Source organism: Gopherus evgoodei, unplaced genomic scaffold (genome assembly GCF_007399415.2).
Source record: "Gopherus evgoodei ecotype Sinaloan lineage unplaced genomic scaffold, rGopEvg1_v1.p scaffold_46_arrow_ctg1, whole genome shotgun sequence".
NCBI lineage: Eukaryota > Metazoa > Chordata > Testudines > Testudinidae > Gopherus > Gopherus evgoodei.
In genome coordinates, this window is record NW_022060067.1 from 1,799,839 (window position 1) to 1,807,277 (window position 7,439).

Genomic DNA, 7,439 nt, shown 5'->3' on the forward strand with positions numbered 1-7,439 from the left:
CTATCCCCACCTTCACAACACAATTGTACTGGCAGTAACCTACTTGATGAGCAAACCCCACAGGATTTTGGGCGCTGCAGGGATCTTTAGCTTAGGTAAAAGAAGCGTTGCTGCAGAGTGAATGGGAGGAGCTGAAAACACAAAAGAGTAAGGTTCAGCCAGAGAGAGAGAAGCAACCAGCTTAACCATACAAGTTATTTATTGAATACTGGTGATAACTGCACAAGGAGGCTAAACCAACATAACATACATTATTAAAGGTTAATACCTAAGGTAAAAAGGAAAAATGAAAAGAGAGAGAGAGAGAAGTGGATCTCACCACCCCCTGAAGCTTGGACTGGTCGGGGTTCCCAGATGATGCTGGTAGCTGAGGGTCCTGAGGGCAGGAGGTAAGCAGAGTACCCAGCACGATCAGTCAGGAGAGTATGGAGTCCTAGTGGAGCTGATGCAGAGTTTGGATCTGAGCATAAGAATGATGACTGGAGGGTGAGTAGGGATTTCTGTAGAGAAAATACAATTGTTCAAGGGAGACCAATAGATTTGTTTATAGGTAAGGCTGATAACTCAAGGGTTTTCTTTAGACTAGACAAAAGGAACTGATCACTCTTGGCTATGGGTGGTGTTTTCTTCCAGGGAGCTCACAATGGAACTAACCTCATTATCTCTAGCTTGCTTGCATATATATATACCTGCCACTGGAAATTTCCACTACATGCATCCAATGAAGTGAGTATTCACCCACAAAAGCTCATGCTCCAAAACGTCTGTTAGTCTATAAGGTGCCACAGGATTCTTTGCTGCTTTTACAGATCCAGACTAAAACGGCTACCCCTCTGATAAATGCAACTAGGTGGCTTCACTATTTGGATATCAATTAAGGATTCATTACTAGAATTGGTCTGATAATTGCTGAGCTGGGTGTGTGCAGACATAAGTTCCTTAGCATCTAGAGCAGAGATTCCCATGATGCACTGCTTCCCTGCTTTTTCTGGTTTCAGAATTCAGTGTGGTTCTTGGTTCTCCATTCTGTATGCAAATTGAGATGTCTTCCTGTCCCATCTTTCATGCAGATGAGGCTAGGGGTGTTGTCTCTGCTCTCCATTCTGTATGCTAATGAGGGATGTCTTAATCTTGTCACTCTTGTCAGGAGGGGTCTAAGTGTGTCTCCCAATGCCCTTCACTGCTCTCTGCACGTTCTTTTCTCTAATGGGTTTTGGTTTAAGCAGAGGCTGGGGGGTGGGGAGGGGAGTCTTTCATGAGTCAGGCTGGATACTGCACCCTGGTTCCCCAGGAACACAGAGGTGTCTGGTATCAGGGACTTTGGTTTGTAAGTATTACTGTTATTATTCTCTTCTGATTTCTGAATCAGTTCAGTTCAGTCTTTGTCCTCCAGGTGTGTTTCCAGCTGCTGAGTTGTGGAGGAGAAGTCATGATGTCTCTTTCCCTCTTTCATAGTTTCTTCCAACTTGCTAGGAAGCTCCTTTTGTTATGATGTGAGTCAAGCAGTGTCCATTGTCTCTGTGTTGTCTTGGAGAAGCCTGCATTGTACACGTTTTCTGAGATAGTCCTTGGGAGTGTGGATACCTTCAAAGGGCCAGCAGTGAGTCTGGCTCCTCCTTTGTCGCACCTGAAAGGCTGGTGGTGGGCATTTCCCAACCTCATAACATATCTCAGTAACGCACACAGAGCAAAACTTCATAACTTCTCAACCAATGCAAGCATACACAATCCAACAAGATATAATGTTGAACAGAGCAAGACTTTTGAAATCATACCTCACAAGGCAGACTTTGTACAAACCATGTCATCATTATATGAGAGTGATGAATATGGGGCTTCCAGTGCTGCTTTGAGCAGAGTGCAGCACACCTGGGCTTCCATTGCAATGGAGACATACCCTTACAGTCCATCTCTCCTGGGATAAAGATGGCAGCAGGGCTGGCCTGGGTCATCTGACTTGGTCTCATGGACGTAAAGCTGAGGAGCTAAAAACTGTGGTGCAGATATTTCTGTTCACACTGAAGCCTGAGTTCAGAAACCCTCGCTCCTCATGGGCCCAAGCCCATATGTCTGCACTGTAATTTTATAGAGGTTAGGAGGGAGTTTAGCAAGTGGAAATGGTAAAACCACATTGAGAGGATTGGACCACTGACCTATCAGTTCTTAACACCCAAACTTTCAGTAACTCTATTATCAGTGCCTGTGAGTGTAATTTAAACCATAGGTTCACCTAGCTCTGAATTTTGTCTTCTGACAGTAGCCAATACCAGGTGCCCCAAAAGCCACTCCCCAAAGCACTACTGGGAGTTGAACCCAGAATCTCCTGTTTACAAAACAGGGTTTTTAACCACCTAAGCCATAGTACCTGCTGCTACTTATAGCATGGTGTTTGCCCACACCTGATGCTCTGCCAATCCCCACTGGGCCCTGACGAGTGTTGCTCGTGTTTGGCTTCTGTAAAACGGAGGAGCAGGGTGAAGTTTTACTCCCAAGGTGTGTGTATGATTCTTTGGATAGGTCTACACTACAAAATTAGGTTGGTGTAATTATATTACTTAGGCTGGCAATGCAGTTCTATCAACCTAATCCCAGTGTAAATAGTGGCTCATCTGTCAGAACTTTCTGGAGCCATGAAAGGAGAGAGGACCAGCCTCTGTAGTGGAATGCAGGGCAGGCAAGTTCATAGCAGGCATGGTGCAATACTGGTGGAGGCCACTTGTGGTGATATAATGACCAGCAGCATTTACACTGACAATTTGTCACTTTAAGTTTGCTGCACAAAGCTCTTGGCCTCTCGTCAACGTGGTTTTATTTTGTCAACAAAACAGGGTAGTTTTGTCGCCAGACCTGGCATTGCAGTGTGTGCACCAGCCAGAAGCTGCTGATCGAGGGAGCGTTGTGTGTTTTTCACACACCTGAGCAATATAATGATGCTGAAATAACTTTGTAGTGCAGACCTGGCCAAAGATTCACACACTCACACACATAGCTTGCAAGGAAAACGTCACCTGCTCCTCTGCTTTGCAGAATCCAAACACAAGCAAAGCTTATCAGCCCCAGTGGGGATGGCAAGGGGTCAGGTGTGAGCAGACAGTGTGCTTTAGCCACAGGAAGTTACCATGGCTTAGCTGACCAAAGCACCTGCCTTGTAAACAGGAGACCTTGGGTTCAACTCCCAATGATACCTTGCTGAGTAACTCCTGGGGCACCTGGTATTGGCTACTGTCAAAGTACAAAACACAGAGCTAGAGGGGCTTTTGGTCCAACCCAGTATGCCTGTTCTTATGGTTTAATTATACTCACAGGCACTGACAATAGAGTTACTGAAAGTTTGGGTGTTAAGAGCTGATAGGTCAGTGGTCCAAGCTCCTTGCAGATGGCCCCATCCCTCTGGGACAGGGGCAGGTCTGGGCTCTCACACCAAATGGTTCATTGTGGCTGCCAGAATCTGTGTGCAGCTCATTTAGTTTCCAACGAGGATTGAGTCCTGCTTCTTGCACCGTGTGTGAGAATGAAAATCCTAAACCACTCTTAGAAATAACAAAAGCAGCAGGACGTGTTATTGTCCCTGCCCCAAAACAGACAGACCAATGGAGAAATGCCATTGAGTCCATGATAATACTCCACTGCCATTTTACCTTTTTTTCCTGGCTAAACTCCCTCCCAACCTTGAGGGCTCCCAGAGCCCAATATTAAGCTTGAGCTGAGATATCTACAGTGCAAATTTACCACCCCTGGCCCTAGCCTGGGAGCCTGCCCTGACATGGGACAGCCGTGGGTGTTTCATTCCAGTGTGGACATAGCTTAGCATTATGTCTACACTGCCATTAACACACCCAAGTCACTATTCTCAAACCCTGGGTCAGTTGATTCAGGCTTGTGGGGCTTGTGCTGCAGGGTTATAAAATTACAGTGTAGACACTTGGGCTTCAGCCCAGCCTCCGAGATCCCAAAAGAGGTGAGGGTCTCCAAGCCTGGGCTCCAGTCTGAGCCCAAGGAGCACAAATCAGATCATCCAGGCCAGCGGGATTTTATCACACTCTAGATGCCCTCTCAGGGTATGTCTATATTGCAATGTAAGCCCAGGGTTAGCAGAAGTCATGTCAGCAGCCCCAACACACAAACATAAACCACGAGAGAAAGACCCACCCTCAAATAAGCTGGGCAGTGTCCTTCCCCCTACAGTTGGTAAGTTCAGCAACCTTGGATAGGCCAGTGTTCCAAGCTCCTTGCAGATGACCCCCTCCCTCTGGGACAGGGGCAGGTCTGGACTCTCACACCAAATGACTCATTGTGGCTGCCAGAACCTGTAGGCAGCTCATCTAGTTTCCACCGAGGGTTGAGTCCTGCTTTGTGCACATCGTGTGAGAGAATGAAAATCCTAAATCGCCCTTTGAAATAACAAATGCAGCAGGATGTGTTATTGTCCCTGCCCCAAAGCAGACAGACCAATGGAGAAATGCCACTGAGTCCACGGTAATGCTCCCCTGCCATTATACCTTTTCTGCTTGCTAAACTCCCTCCCAACCTTGTGGGGTCCATAGCGCGGTATTGAGCCTGAGCCAAGATGTCGACACTGCAAATTTACCACCCCACAGCCCAAGCCTCGGGAGCCTGAGCTGGCATGGGACAGCCCTGGGTGTTTCATTGCAGTGTGGATATAGCCTAGCATTATGTCTACACTGCCATTATCACACCCAAGTCACTATTCTCAAACCCTGGTTCAGTTGATTCAGACTCTTGCTGCAGGGTTATAAAATTACAGTGTAGACACTTGGCCTTTAGCCCAGCCTCCGAGATTCCACGAGGGGTGAGGGTCTCCAAGCCTGGCTCCAGTCTGAGCCCAAGGATCACAAATCAGATCATCCAGGCCAGCCAAGCCACAGGGATTTTATCACAGTACAGATGCACTCTCAGGGTATGTCTACATTGCAATGTAAGCCCAGGGTTAGCAGAAGTCATGTCAGGAACCCCAGCACATAAACATAAACCATGAGGGAAAGACCCACCCCCAAATAAGCTGGGCAGTGTCCTTCTCCCTACGGTTCTTAAGTCCAGCAACCAAAAGTCCTTTAACATGAGCCCCCCTCCTCTGCACCCCACTCACAGCTGTTGTTCTTAGTCAGTGCAAGCCCAGAGGTGCCTCTGTACAGTTCACTTGCCATCCTGGGTGAGAAAGGGGGAAAATAAGAAGGCACCATAGTCACTATGTTGTCTAGGGACTCACATAGTGCTTAGACAACATGGACATCCCTCCACAGCCACCCTGTCCTAAAGTTGATCTAACTCCTAAATTTTAGTTATAGGACCCAGGCCCCAGCCCACTTGGCATTGGAACCCCTGTCCCCTGCCTAGCAAGTGATATTGCATTGAGGGTGAGTCCCTCAATCGGGGTCTGCCAAGCACAGTTCTGCTGCCCTCGATTCACACAATAAGGATAACAACCCTTTATTTCTCCTGCCCCTATAACATGGAGACTGGGAATCCAACAGCAGCCAAAATCCTGAAGAGAAAAAGTAACATGAAAGAGGACTCCATAGAGACAATTTAAGATCTTGGCGAGTAGCTTATCACCTGACCAGGGACTTGAACCCTAGACCTTCAGACTAAAAGTCTGATGCTTTACCCACGGAGCTAGCCAGGCTTCCAAAATCAAAGTGCAAATTGGTTCAGGAGAAACTAGTCAAGAAAACAAGAGCAGGAAACAATAGGGGAAATCCTGCTGCTCTCTCTGGCCCGGTCAACACTTCAAGTTTATATCAAATTTAGCAGTGTTAAATCTCATTAACCATGCACCCGTCCACACAACGAAGCCCTTTATATCGATATAAAGGGCTCTTTAAACCGGTTTCTGTACTCCTCCCCGACGAGAGGAGTAGCGCTGAAATCGGTATTGCTATTTAGGATTACGGTTAGTGTGGCCGCAATTCAATGGTATTGGCCTCCAGGCGCCCTCCCACAGTGCACCATTGTGACTGCTCTGGGCAGCAATCTGAACTTGGATGCACTGACCAGGTTGACAGGAAAAGTCCCGTGAACTTTTGAATTTCATTTCCTGTTTGTCCAGCGTGGAGTGCCGATCAGCACAGGTGACCATGCAGTCCCAGAATCAAAAAAGAGCTCCAGCATGAACCGTATGGGAGATACTGAAGCTGATCTCTCTATGGGGAGATGAATCTGTTCTATCAGAACTCCATTCCAAAAGACAAAATGCCAAAGCATTTGAAAAAATCTCCAAGGCTATGATGGACAGAGGCCACAACCTGGACTCAACGCAGTGCTGCGTGAAACTTAAGGAGCTGAGACAAGCATACCAGAAAGCCAAAGAATGAAATGGACGCTCATGGAGGGAGGGGCCACTGACGACTGTAGCTATCCCACAGTTCCTGCACTCTCCAAAAACCATTTGAATTATTGGCTGAGTTCCCAAAGCCTGAAGGGTCAAAAATATTTTCGCAGGTGGTTCAGGGTATATGTCGTTCACCCCCATGAAAGCAAATGGAAAAAAAATTGTTTCTCACATTTTTTCAATGTCACCGTATGTCTACTGGATGCTGCTGTCAGACGTGGTGCTGCAGAGCTACACAGCAGCATCCCCTTCCCTTCTTTTCCAGACTGCAGATGGTACAATAGGACTGGTATCCGTCATCGTCATCCTGTGAGTGCTCCTGGCTGGCCTCGGTGAGGTCGGTCGGGGGTGCCTGGTCAAAAATGGGAATGACTCCCAGGTCATTCTCTTCTTTTAGCTTTGTCTAATAGAGATTCAGTCCTGCCTGGAATATCATAGCAGCTGGAGGCTGCGCTCCCCTCCCCCCTTTGAACTCTGCTTGCAGAGGCAATAAAGTCAGTCTTGTTTCAAATTCCTGCATTCTTTATTACTTCATCACACAGATGGGGGGACACTGCCACGGTAGCCCAGGAGGAGTGGGGGAGAAGGGAAGGAAGGGTGGGGTTGTTGCAGGGGCACCCCCTAGAATGACATGCAGCTCATCGTTTCTGTGGGATATCTGGGGCTCTGACCCGGAGCAGCCATTTGCCTCTCTGGTTCTTTAATAGGCTTGCCTGATAATCTAGACAGGACTGACTCTCCCTTTAGCCAAAACTTAAGGAAAGGAACGACCTGGGGAGTCATTCCCATTTTTGTCCATGTGCCCCCGGCCGACCTCACCGAGGCCAGCCAGGAGCACCCATGACAGCAGCAGACGGTACAGTGTAACTGATAACTGTCACTGTCAACTTGCAAAGCAGCAGACGGGACAGGATGTCTGGTAACCGTCTTTGCTAACTTACAAAAGGCAAGGGGATGCTGCTGTGTAGCACTGCAGCACAGCGTCTGTCAGCTCCATCCAGTAGACATACAATGATGGTGAAAAAAGGCTGAATGGGCTCCATGGTTGCCGTGCTATGGCGTCTGCCCAGGCATCCAGGGAAAAGGATGT